Below are 14,650 nucleotides of genomic sequence, written 5' to 3' on the forward strand. Positions count from 1 at the left end.
AGTTGAAAAAAAATTCCACAATCCTCATCCATCCAAACCACCCCATTTTTCTTTAAAACCACAGCCATTTGCACCATTCTCACACCACCATTTTCAACTACTGCAGCCCAATTTCACAGCAAATTTTAAGGTAATGCAACAAAGAAATTTCTGCATCTTTCCATTCTCTTCCCAAATTGATTCCTAATTTTGTGATATACAATATCTGCAGAGACTAATATCCACCTACTCAAGGTATCATCACCCTCAGGGAACCACCAATTCATACCAATTCATACGGCTGTTCTAATATTTCACAACATGTTTACATATGCACATATGAACTGAAATTTATCGACTAGTTCAGTTTCAAGAAAAGAATTTCAGATTTCAATAAGCATTTACAGTATTTGATTTCTGCTCAAAATCCTATGCTATTTTGTGAACTAAATTATGGCTTGAACCTACTGTGTGTGTGAGTCGAAATCAGAGGGAGGCGGCAGCCGCGGTGGCTCGTCGCCGGCGACGGAGCGACGGCGGTGAACCTGCCGTTGTCTCCGATCTGCCAAGAAAGGGAAAGAGGAGTTTCAGTTTTTAATTTAAAATGAAATGAGAATAGGGAGATCCGGGGCTTACCTTTGTGAGACGGTGCTCGGCTCCTCACAGCGACTCACGGCGACGGCGACTCCAGGAGAGGCGGCTGCCGGATTCTTGCTGCCAACGGCAGCGGCTGACGGCGGTGCTCCTCCAGCGAGCTGCTGGCCGTCGATCGCAGGCCAGCCAGCGGCGACTCCGGGCGAGCAGCAGCAGCTCCAGGCGGCGACAGCTCGACTCCCGGCGAAGCAGCAGCAGCTCCAGCGGCTTCCAGTCGACGGTGCTCGCCGAGATCCAGTTGCAGCGGCGGCGGATCTGCCATGGAGGAGAGGCGGAGGCGACGGAGCGGCGGCGTGGTTGCGCTGCTGACTTCCAGCGGCCGAGATTTAGAGAGAGAGATAGAGGAGAAGAGGGGGGGGAGAGTTCAGGGAGAGAGGAGGAGAGGCCGCGCCACTCGCCGGCGGCGACGGCGCCGTTGAACGGCAGCGGCGGCGGCAGATCGAAGAGAGAGAGCAGAGAGAGTAAAGAGAGAGAGAAGAGAGAGTAGGGAGAGAGAGAACCGAGAGATAGAGTTAGAGAGAGATAAGCTTGTGTGTGTGTTGGGAGGTGTTTGTGTGTGTATATTTAGGTTAGAAAAGGGAGCCGGGTTTGGGCCGGGTTTCAGCCGGGTTTGGGCCGGGTTTGAGCCGGGTTTGGGCCGAAAATATTGGGCTCCCTCTTGGGCCGATTTAATTAAACTCTTGGGCCGATTTAATTAAATTGTTTGGGCCTTATTCAAAGAAAAACATGATAGACTTAATTTATCTAATTAATTTGGGCTTATATCTATTTAAATTATTTGAGCTCTTAATTATTAATTTAAATTGAGCTTGATTAATTTAATTATATATTGACCTTTAAATTAATTATTTAAATGGAGTTCTTTATTTCAAGTATTTATAAATGGATTATAAAATGAAATATTTCGAGTTAAACTCTCATTTAAATTAATTCTTTTCGAATGACTTATTAATATGGATTATTTGAAAATGATTAAACGATTTTAAAAAAAAATAAGAAAGCATGATCTATGATGATATAATTTATCTATGTAATATCATAGGATTTGTTTTTAAATGACGGAATATTTGACTTGATGGCATAAATAGAACGAGTTATGATTAATGCGCTTGTTGATGTTCGAATAAATAGTTTCGAACCTAAATGATAGTTATGTGATAATGTTTTGAGTTAAAGGTTTTGACGAGATAAGAATTATTATTTTAGGCTTCTTTATTAATCCTAATTATTTTAATTAGTGATTAATATTAAAATTTACTAATTATTTTAAAGGTGATGATGGGCTCACTTATTGGGCTTCATGATTTTATTATCTTGGGCCTCATGTGTTGGGCTCTAGAATTTAATTGATGTTGGGCCTAATATTATTAATGCATTGGGCTTTGAATTTATTCATTTGGGCTCAAATTAAATTCCTTTTGGGCCTAGGTTATTTTATTGGGCCGGAGATTAATTCAATTGGGCTTTGCTTATTTTATTTCCATTGGGCTAATATATATATTGTTTGGACTCTATTATTTTTATTAATGGGCTATTATTATTTATTTTGATTGGGCTTCTATTAATTGTTAATAATGGATTTATTATTTTTATTAATTGAACTCCTACTATTTTAATTGATTAAGTTCAATGAAATTTATTAGTTAAACCCAATGAAATTTATTAATTTAGGCCCCATTATTTAATCCTAATTATTTTAATTAGTGATAAATTTTTAAGACTTATTAATCATTAATTAGTAAGTAAATTAGATTATTTTAAGATGAGTAGATTATTAAAGATTAATAATCCGACCTCATAAGACGAGATTTAATTCCTTAAATAGGATTAGCACCTCATAATTTAATTAAAGGAATATGAGTCATGCATAATCATATCACGCATCCTCATTTATTGAGATTTTTCGAGAATTAGAATCTTATTTTATTTTCTCGGATTAAAGGTCAAGCACCAGAGTTAGAGCTAAACCGTGAGTCTGCTATTCAGGTAGGCTTTCTACGTATAAACTAAAATTATATATTAGAATTGTTAAGACTTTATGCTTATGAATTTAAATGATATTGTCAATGCCTAAATGCTTTATGTTTTATTATTAATTGCCTATCTGATGATAATCGAATTCGGATTCTGGATGGGACCGCAAATCCCTTCGGAATTAGTGTACACCTTGTGATCGTGAGTCATCTAGCGGGTTGGCCGATCATAGTGTCCGTAGAGGGAGGCCTCCCTCTCGGCACGAGTTACTGATATGGTGATTAATGATATAAAATACCTGCGCGGGTTATTGATGAAAGAAATGATATTATGTTTGGTAAATACGAGTCTTTAAAGGAAAACCCTCGTATTTTACTACTGTTGAAAGGCTTGACAATAAAATATTATGCATATATGTAAATTTCGGCAAGTGTCCACTAAGTACTTTTGTACTTAGCCCTGCATGTATTTTTAAATGTGCAGGTTGAGCGGTGATCGAGGATGTAGTGTGCAAGCGGAGCTTTGTCAAACTAGGATGACTACCTCAGAGTAGAGTATATGTCTTCATACATATACTCAAGTTATTGTTATTCCGCTGCGAACACTGATTATGTTAAGATATTATGTCAAACAATATGTATTATTTAATAATGTACTAAAACTATTGAGTACCCCGTTTTGGGATAATATTATGTACGGTCCCCTTGTGGCCTTCATTGATATCTAGATATTTCGATTGATTTCCTTATACAAATCGAGTCATCAAGAAACCGAATATGCCCCTTTCTAACTCCCGCTTCTAAATCCCCTCCCTTAGTCGCGGTTTCCCCGAATTTGCTATCCTTAGCAAGTGCGGTCGTGACAGAATGGTATCAGAGCATTTCTTTTGCTCTGAGTACTACTCATTCCTTCTAAGTTGAGTCTAGATTAAGTAAGTTAATACACTTTTGAACTAGTTGACAAAAGCTTGGCACTACATCTCGTCACGCTCAACGGAGGTTATGGTAAGTACTTCCAAGTTTTAATTAAGTTAATTTCTTGAAATGTATGAAGCATGAATAAGTATGACTATTGTATGAATCACAAGAACTTAGAACTGTTAAGTTATATATGCTCACTCTCACGACGGAACATAGAAGAGAACTTAGGGAGATGCCTTAACTTTTTCTTCATGTTACGATGACATCGACAATGACGGTCGAAATAGAGAAAGAAGAATCACACGAAGGGTCGCATGATGAAACCACGAGCATGAAGATTGAGCAGCATAACGAACGCCAATAGTACGTTGATGGCATGGGCATAGCTTAAATATTCGAGTGTTTTTCTACGATGAGATCTCGAATTAGCTTGGCCTTTTGAACTTATTTTGTTGAAACTTTTAGTGCTTGTTGCTAGATTTAAGAAAATATCATCATCACATAACAAGCCCTAAGTTCGGAAAACAACGACACTAGAACTATATGATAGTCGAATTGGTAATCTGTGATTAAGTATTAAGAACCTGTATGACTTGTGTAAATGCTAGATTTAGATGATGAGGTGTTTTTGCACGTTATGGTTATTGAACCAAACTTGTTTTCCGATTTTAGATATTTAGAACCTTATCACCTTAAGTTACTTGTCGTGTGCTACTTTTGACGATAGAATTTCCTTTGTTAGATGGCGAGAACTGTTTTCACCCGACGACGACCACTGCCCCCATGGGCTAGTCCAGAGGAGGTCGAGCGGTCCTACCGCACCTATGCTCCATGTCACGGGGATAACCTCGGACAGTTCCTCGCAGGTTTTCACAGACACTGGGTCGAGGCGAGTGCACATGGAGTATCAGGATATGACGGTATCCAGAGGTTGATCTTACTGTTACCTTCCGAGTGGCAGGGATGGGCTAGGCAGATCTCTACCCAATATATCTTTCGCCGAGAAAATTACCACGACCTCATGGGAGACTTCCCTAGCTTTATTGCGGAGCTTCAGATCTGTTTCACTTTGTGGGGCCGCGCCCCTCTAGGGCCCTACATCCTTCCGGGAGACTACGTACAAGTGGGGACGCCTTTGCCAGCGGAAGCACCCACTACTGCTCCCGAGCCCTCGATGGCCTTGCCCCGAGATCCTCCACCACGAGCCTCAGTTCTAGGGCGCCGTGGTAGGCACGATGACGAGGCAGGCCCTTCTCGTCCACGAGCTCGCAGGGATTTCCCATCGCCTCCTGACTCAGTGATCCGAGCTACTGCTACTCCACCACCACTGATACCTACGATAGACGCAAGGTTTGAGGCTGCCATGGCAGATGTCGACAGGGTCATGGCCAACATGAGGGAGTTTCTAGATAGGGGCAAATACCCTATGCAGGAGGATGACGAAACAGCACAGTATGGTACGATGAGAATTACTCGTTCCAAGCCCGTGCCAACTCCAGCTCCGATCAAGCCTCGTGCCACGGCCAGGATCAGCACCAGAGACGATCCGATCCGTGAGATTGTGGACGATATCTTCCGCTCAGCCCAGATCATGCAGGAGACAGGCGAGGGCCAGGGAGAGACTCCGTTGCCCAGCTGGGAGCCGGGCGAGGATGAGGAGGAGGACCCCGAGGAGGATGAGGAGGAGGACCCCGAGGAGGATCCAGAAGAGAACCCCCTGGCGTCACCGAGGAACAGTCGTACCGCGACTCAGAGTTCATAGATTTGATAGTTTTAGCTTGTGAATGTACTCCGGAAACAATAATTCGTTCCAATGACTATGATTTTATTTATGTTGTTTCTAGCTAGCATTAGTACGGAAATGTTGGTCTCTAGGACGTTCCGTGAATAAAAACCCTTTTGTGATTGCTTAACTAGTAAGCCAATACATCATAGGGAGTACTAGATAGACTTTACTTACATTTTGGGTTGACGATGTAAAAGCCCTCGATGAGGCAATATTCCATATATATATATGACCCTAGCATGGGCTTTCTACGACGATCTCGTGTATGTTTTATGTTTCTCTACGGGTTTTATTCTTCACAAGTCAGTTAAGAATGTAGTAACTTTGAATAATGTGACTTGTGTATGCAACGGTTCCTGTTAATATCTTAGTTTTGGAGTTATAATAAGTTAAATTTGACAAACAGTTCTTTATAAATTGCCTTAGAGATTCCTGTATAGAATGTATTAAAAAAAAAGGTGTTTGTAATTTGCAGAATGCCGCCTAAACGAGGTCGCCCCCCTAGGAGAAACGTTAACAATGAAATACCTGAAGGGCGGCGAAACGACAGGGAACCTACCCCACCCCCTCCACCCCCTGCTAGAAGGACTGAAGAACTGTTTCTTCGACAGAATCCGCCCACATTTACTGGGACAGGCGACCCAGCCGAGGCCGAAGCTTGGATACGCGCCTTGGAGCGTATCTTCACTTTCCTACACTGCACGGAAGAGGAGCGACTCTCGTGTATGTCTTTCCAACTAGCCGGATCGGCTGACTTTTGGTGGGAAGCCCGCCGAAAGACTCTGACTCCCGAACAATGGGCAGCATACACTTGGGAAGACTTTAAGACGGGATTATATGATAAGTATATTCCCAAGAGCTACAGAAAGAAGAAGGAGGCTGAGTTTTATAGCCTGAAACAAGGGAAGAAGACGGTGACCGAGTATGACAGAGAGTTCTGCGATCTATCGCGTTATGCTCCACAACAGGTGGATACTGATGAGAAAATGGCGGAGAAATTTTGTGCTGGTCTGAGGCACGAGATTCGGATGACTCTAGCTAGTCATGGTGGACTCTCATACACTGAGTCTTTGAACAGGGCACTGGACATCGAAGCTGCGATGCCAGTAGAAAGGTTGGCTCCATCACAGACCCCAGCGCCAGCCAACCCACCTGCACGCCCTCAGAACTTTAAAGGGAAGCGCAACTGGAACGACCATAGAGGAAATGAAAACCAGACTAACAAGAGGCCATGGCAAGGAAATGCGCCGTTTGGACAATATCAGCAACAAGGACAAGGGAAGCAACAGGGTCCTGCCCCGGCTGGAGGCAGCCAAAGACAAAATGAAGTTCCCCTTTGTCCAAAATGCCACAAACCACATCGTGGTGTCTGTAAGGCTGGAACTGACAGTTGCTACACGTGTGGCCAGAAGGGCCACTACTCCTCACAATGCCCCAACAAACAGCAGGGCGCGGCAATCAGGGCCACTTATGCCCAGCCCTTGCAAGCAGTTCAAGGGCAACACCAGCCCCGCCAACAACAGTCATACCAGCAGCAATACCAATACCAGCCCCGCCAACAACAGCCATACCAGCAGCAATACCAACACAAGAACCAACAGCGCCAACAGCAACAGAGGCGGCAACAACCATTGCCGCAGCAGGCAAGAGCCTTTGCTCTCACCCAAAACCAGCCCGAGAAAAACCAAGGAAACCTGGCAGGTATGGGCAAGCTTAAAGGTTTTTCCATAATGATTCTGTTCGATACTGGTGCCTCGCATTCTTTTATATCTGCCCCTTGCGTAGATACCTTAGAAATCGAATCAGAACGAGCTAAGTGTGCCTTAAGAATCACTACACCCTCAGGAGGAAGATCTACCACCACACATGTTTGCTCGAACGTAGAATTTGAAATAGGAGAACTTAAGATGGTAGCAAACAATCTTAATATTCTGCTCATGTGGGATGTAGATATAATCTTAGGAATGGACTGGCTAGCTGAGAATCACGCCACCATCCTTTGTAGTGAACGAAAAATTTCTATTCGACCACCTGGAAAGGAACCGACGGAATTTCACGGCATAGGTATGAAGAAAAGAGTACCAGTGATATCCGCATTACAAGCCAGAAAAGAGATGATGAAGGAAGGAAGCACAGCTTATCTCGTCTACCTAAACGGGGAAGCTAGTGAAGACAAGAAGGTGGAAGATGTGGCAATAGTACGAGACTTTCCAGAAGTTTTTCCTGAAATATTGCCAGGACTACCTCCAGACAGGCAACTAGATTTCACCATTGATCTAGAACCTGGATCTGCCCCAGTATCAAAAGCACCGTACAGGATGGCCCCAAAGGAACTACAAGAATTAAAGGTGCAACTACAGGAACTCTTAGACTTGGGTTTCATCAGACCCAGTGTCTCGCCTTGGGGAGCGCCTGTACTCTTTGTCAAGAAGAAAGATGGAACCATGAGGATGTGCATTGATTATCGAGAGTTGAACAAACTGACGCTTAAAAACAAATACCCTCTCCCAAGGATAGATGATTTGTTCGATCAACTCAAAGGAGCCAGTGTATTCTCAAAAATAGATTTAAGGTCTGGGTATCATCAACTGAAGATCAGACCAGAGGATATATCTAAGACCGCTTTCCGCACAAGATATGGTCACTATGAATTCGTTGTCATGCCATTTGGTCTAACCAATGCACCGGCAGTATTCATGGACCTCATGAATCGAGTTTTCCATCCATACTTAGACAAATTTGTCTTAGTATTTATAGATGATATCCTCATCTATTCTAAGAATGACCAAGAACATGAAAATCATTTAAGAATCATCCTGGAGACATTAAAGACGGAGAAGTTGTTCGCCAAATTCAGCAAGTGCGAATTTTGGTTGAAAGAAGTAATGTTTCTAGGGCACATCGTATCAGCAGATGGAATCAAGGTGGACCCCGCCAAGGTGCAAGCAGTGCGCGAGTGGAAATCACCAACCACACCTAATGAAATCCGGAGTTTCTTAGGTTTGGCGGGATACTACCGGAGATTCATCGAAGGATTCTCTAAAATAGCGAGACCAATGACGCAATTACTTCGCAAAGGAATCAAGTATAAGTGGAACGAAGAGTGTGAAGCCAGCTTCCAAGAGCTGAAGAAGAAATTGACAACTGCACCAGTGCTAGCAGTTCCAGCAGCCGATAAAGAATACGTGATCTTCACGGACGCGTCCAAAAATGGGCTAGGTTGTGTGTTGATGCAAGAAGGAAAGGTCATTGCCTACGCCTCGCGACAACTAAGGCCACATGAATTGAACTACCCCACTCATGATCTGGAACTGGCAGCAATTGTGCATGCTTTGAAAATTTGGAGACACCATCTATACGGAGTTAGATGTGAAATCTTCACTGATCACAAAAGTCTTAAGTATTTTTTCGAGCAGAAAGACTTGAACATGAGACAGAGGAGATGGCTCGAACTCGTAAAGGATTACGACTGCGGTATCAACTACCACCCGGGAAAAGCTAATGTAGTAGCTGATGCTTTAAGTCGTAAAACTCAATCCGAGTTAGGACTTCTTCTCACTCAAGAGGACACGCTTGTAAGGGATTTTGACAAATTGAAGATAGAAGTGGTTCAGCCACCGGCAACGACAAGAGCAATTATTGCAACTCTAGTAGCCGTCCCAGACCTCAGAGAAAGGATCGTCAGTGCCCAGAGAGCGGATGAGAGCTTGGAAAAAGTTCGTCTCAAAATCCGAACAGGCACGCCAGGAGGCTACCAAGAGGCAAAGGATAACGCAGTTCTTTTTGAAGGAAGATTGTGTGTTCCCCATAACGAGGAACTCAGAAACGAGATCATGAGTGAAGCTCATGACACGCCCTATACCGCTCATCCCGGAAGTACCAAAATGTACCAAGATCTAAAACAGAAGTTTTGGTGGGACGGGATGAAACGAGACATAGCCTCGTTTGTAGAGCGTTGCCTTGCATGCCAGCAAGTGAAAGCTTTACATCAACGACCATATGGGAAATTACAGCCATTGGAAATCCCAGAATGGAAGTGGGAGCACATAGCGATGGATTTCGTGACGGGTTTACCCAAGACAAATAGGGGCAACACAGCTATTTGGGTAATAGTAGACCGTCTCACAAAAAGCGCTCATTTTATACCGATTCCAATTACCCATGGATCGGAGAAACTAGCCCAACTGTACATTCGTGAGATTGTACGGCTACATGGAATACCAATATCCATTACTTCAGATAGAGATTCAAAATTTACTTCTAGATTTTGGATCAGTTTGCAGAAAGAGTTGGGAACGAGATTAAACTTTAGCACCGCCTTTCACCCTCAAACAGATGGACAATCAGAAAGGACAATTCAGACCCTTGAAGATATGTTGAGGACAGTGGTGCTAGACCGAGGAGGAAGTTGGGAATCAGTGCTGCCGTTAATCGAATTCGCCTACAACAATAGTTACCAGGCAACCATTGATATGGCACCTTATGAGGCGTTGTATGGAAGGAAGTGTAGATCACCACTTTACTGGGATGAGGTGGGTGAAAGAAAAATCCTTGGGCCAGATGCAGTAAGCGAGATGATTGAGACCATCCGCCAGATTAGAGCAAGAATTAAAGAGGCCCAGGACAGACAGAAGTCTTATGCTGATACCCGACGAACTGAACTACAATTTCAGATTGGAGACAAGGTTTTCCTTAAAATATCACCCTCGAAAGGGATCGTTAGATTCGGTGTTAAGGGTAAGTTGAGACCTCGTTTTGTAGGACCTTATGAGATCCTTGAAAGAATAGGTCCCGTAGCGTATAGGTTGGCACTGCCACCTAGCTTTGGAAACGTCCACAATGTGTTCCACGTGTCACAACTGAGACGGTACGTGTTTGACCCCAAACACGTGATTCATCAAGATGAAATGATTCTTAACCCAGACTTGACGTACGAGGAAAAACCTGAAGCCATTTTGGACCGAAAGGTGCAAGAGTTAAGGAATAAATCGATCGTGTCAGTCAAAATACTGTGGAGACACCATGGACCGGAAGAAGCAACGTGGGAACTTGAGGACCAGATGAAAGAAAAATACCCAGAACTTTTCACATAGGTATGCAAATTTCGGGACGAAATTTCTTTTAAGGGGGATAGTATGTAACGACCCGACTTTTTATTAAGGATTATATACTTTTAATTACTGATTTAAGGATTGATTATGGTAATTAGAGTTCAGCATCCATTAATAAAATACGAACTTATATGAATTTGATAATTTATATATGTGATGATTTATTTTTTTATTTTCAATAGATGATGCACTCAAAATATATTTTGAGTCCATTAATTTATTGTGGAGAATTTAACACTGAAGTGTTAAATATGAATCTTTTATCGATTTTTACTTAAGCCCATGAGTAATTTAATTTATGTTAGAAGCAAGCTCAAATGGATTTTATGCTTCAATAAGAATTAGGCTTATATGTCTTAATGTATTTAAATGAGTTTGGAACCATATAATTAATATAATAATCTCTTAGATTTTTTTTTAATTAGAATAATGGCAAGCATGCTGAATCCTAAAAGCATGCTGAAGAAATTCTTACTACGCATGCTGAAGGAAATTCTTCAGTCATACATGCAGGCTGAAGGTATTCATACCTGTAAGTTGAAAAAAAATTCCACAATCCTCATCCATCCAAACCACCCCATTTTTCTTTAAAACCACAGCCATTTGCACCATTCTCACACCACCATTTTCAACTACTGCAGCCCAATTTCACAGCAAATTTTAAGGTAATGCAACAAAGAAATTTCTGCATCTTTCCATTCTCTTCCCAAATTGATTCCTAATTTTGTGATATACAATATCTGCAGAGACTAATATCCACCTACTCAAGGTATCATCACCCTCAGGGAACCACCAATTCATACCAATTCATACGGCTGTTCTAATATTTCACAACATGTTTACATATGCACATATGAACTGAAATTTATCGACTAGTTCAGTTTCAAGAAAAGAATTTCAGATTTCAATAAGCATTTACAGTATTTGATTTCTGCTCAAAATCCTATGCTATTTTGTGAACTAAATTATGGCTTGAACCTACTGTGTGTGTGAGTCGAAATCAGAGGGAGGCGGCAGCCGCGGTGGCTCGTCGCCGGCGACGGAGCGACGGCGGTGAACCTGCCGTTGTCTCCGATCTGCCAAGAAAGGGAAAGAGGAGTTTCAGTTTTTAATTTAAAATGAAATGAGAATAGGGAGATCCGGGGCTTACCTTTGTGAGACGGTGCTCGGCTCCTCACAGCGACTCACGGCGACGGCGACTCCAGGAGAGGCGGCTGCCGGATTCTTGCTGCCAACGGCAGCGGCTGACGGCGGTGCTCCTCCAGCGAGCTGCTGGCCGTCGATCGCAGGCCAGCCAGCGGCGACTCCGGGCGAGCAGCAGCAGCTCCAGGCGGCGACAGCTCGACTCCCGGCGAAGCAGCAGCAGCTCCAGCGGCTTCCAGTCGACGGTGCTCGCCGAGATCCAGTTGCAGCGGCGGCGGATCTGCCATGGAGGAGAGGCGGAGGCGACGGAGCGGCGGCGTGGTTGCGCTGCTGACTTCCAGCGGCCGAGATTTAGAGAGAGAGATAGAGGAGAAGAGGGGGGGGAGAGTTCAGGGAGAGAGGAGGAGAGGCCGCGCCACTCGCCGGCGGCGACGGCGCCGTTGAACGGCAGCGGCGGCGGCAGATCGAAGAGAGAGAGCAGAGAGAGTAAAGAGAGAGAGAAGAGAGAGTAGGGAGAGAGAGAACCGAGAGATAGAGTTAGAGAGAGATAAGCTTGTGTGTGTGTTGGGAGGTGTTTGTGTGTGTATATTTAGGTTAGAAAAGGGAGCCGGGTTTGGGCCGGGTTTCAGCCGGGTTTGGGCCGGGTTTGAGCCGGGTTTGGGCCGAAAATATTGGGCTCCCTCTTGGGCCGATTTAATTAAACTCTTGGGCCGATTTAATTAAATTGTTTGGGCCTTATTCAAAGAAAAACATGATAGACTTAATTTATCTAATTAATTTGGGCTTATATCTATTTAAATTATTTGAGCTCTTAATTATTAATTTAAATTGAGCTTGATTAATTTAATTATATATTGACCTTTAAATTAATTATTTAAATGGAGTTCTTTATTTCAAGTATTTATAAATGGATTATAAAATGAAATATTTCGAGTTAAACTCTCATTTAAATTAATTCTTTTCGAATGACTTATTAATATGGATTATTTGAAAATGATTAAACGATTTTAAAAAAAAATAAGAAAGCATGATCTATGATGATATAATTTATCTATGTAATATCATAGGATTTGTTTTTAAATGACGGAATATTTGACTTGATGGCATAAATAGAACGAGTTATGATTAATGCGCTTGTTGATGTTCGAATAAATAGTTTCGAACCTAAATGATAGTTATGTGATAATGTTTTGAGTTAAAGGTTTTGACGAGATAAGAATTATTATTTTAGGCTTCTTTATTAATCCTAATTATTTTAATTAGTGATTAATATTAAAATTTACTAATTATTTTAAAGGTGATGATGGGCTCACTTATTGGGCTTCATGATTTTATTATCTTGGGCCTCATGTGTTGGGCTCTAGAATTTAATTGATGTTGGGCCTAATATTATTAATGCATTGGGCTTTGAATTTATTCATTTGGGCTCAAATTAAATTCCTTTTGGGCCTAGGTTATTTTATTGGGCCGGAGATTAATTCAATTGGGCTTTGCTTATTTTATTTCCATTGGGCTAATATATATATTGTTTGGACTCTATTATTTTTATTAATGGGCTATTATTATTTATTTTGATTGGGCTTCTATTAATTGTTAATAATGGATTTATTATTTTTATTAATTGAACTCCTACTATTTTAATTGATTAAGTTCAATGAAATTTATTAGTTAAACCCAATGAAATTTATTAATTTAGGCCCCATTATTTAATCCTAATTATTTTAATTAGTGATAAATTTTTAAGACTTATTAATCATTAATTAGTAAGTAAATTAGATTATTTTAAGATGAGTAGATTATTAAAGATTAATAATCCGACCTCATAAGACGAGATTTAATTCCTTAAATAGGATTAGCACCTCATAATTTAATTAAAGGAATATGAGTCATGCATAATCATATCACGCATCCTCATTTATTGAGATTTTTCGAGAATTAGAATCTTATTTTATTTTCTCGGATTAAAGGTCAAGCACCAGAGTTAGAGCTAAACCGTGAGTCTGCTATTCAGGTAGGCTTTCTACGTATAAACTAAAATTATATATTAGAATTGTTAAGACTTTATGCTTATGAATTTAAATGATATTGTCAATGCCTAAATGCTTTATGTTTTATTATTAATTGCCTATCTGATGATAATCGAATTCGGATTCTGGATGGGACCGCAAATCCCTTCGGAATTAGTGTACACCTTGTGATCGTGAGTCATCTAGCGGGTTGGCCGATCATAGTGTCCGTAGAGGGAGGCCTCCCTCTCGGCACGAGTTACTGATATGGTGATTAATGATATAAAATACCTGCGCGGGTTATTGATGAAAGAAATGATATTATGTTTGGTAAATACGAGTCTTTAAAGGAAAACCCTCGTATTTTACTACTGTTGAAAGGCTTGACAATAAAATATTATGCATATATGTAAATTTCGGCAAGTGTCCACTAAGTACTTTTGTACTTAGCCCTGCATGTATTTTTAAATGTGCAGGTTGAGCGGTGATCGAGGATGTAGTGTGCAAGCGGAGCTTTGTCAAACTAGGATGACTACCTCAGAGTAGAGTATATGTCTTCATACATATACTCAAGTTATTGTTATTCCGCTGCGAACACTGATTATGTTAAGATATTATGTCAAACAATATGTATTATTTAATAATGTACTAAAACTATTGAGTACCCCGTTTTGGGATAATATTATGTACGGTCCCCTTGTGGCCTTCATTGATATCTAGATATTTCGATTGATTTCCTTATACAAATCGAGTCATCAAGAAACCGAATATGCCCCTTTCTAACTCCCGCTTCTAAATCCCCTCCCTTAGTCGCGGTTTCCCCGAATTTGCTATCCTTAGCAAGTGCGGTCGTGACATCAGCCGATGAGCTTCAGTAGGGTGAGGAACTTCCCTACTCACTTGCTTTATGCGGATGATATCCTTATTTTCTGTAAGGCTTCTCAGAAGAATGCGCGTAAAATCAAGGAGATTTTGGATTACTATGGGCGTTTGTCTGGTCAAGTTTGCAGTGTCGAGAAGTCTCATGTCTTCTTTGGTTCGGGGGTTGCTGCTGTCATGCGTCGTAATATTACCCGG

This window comes from Salvia miltiorrhiza, chromosome 4 (assembly GCF_028751815.1).
Source record: "Salvia miltiorrhiza cultivar Shanhuang (shh) chromosome 4, IMPLAD_Smil_shh, whole genome shotgun sequence".
In the NCBI taxonomy this organism is placed as follows: Eukaryota; Viridiplantae; Streptophyta; class Magnoliopsida; order Lamiales; family Lamiaceae; genus Salvia; species Salvia miltiorrhiza.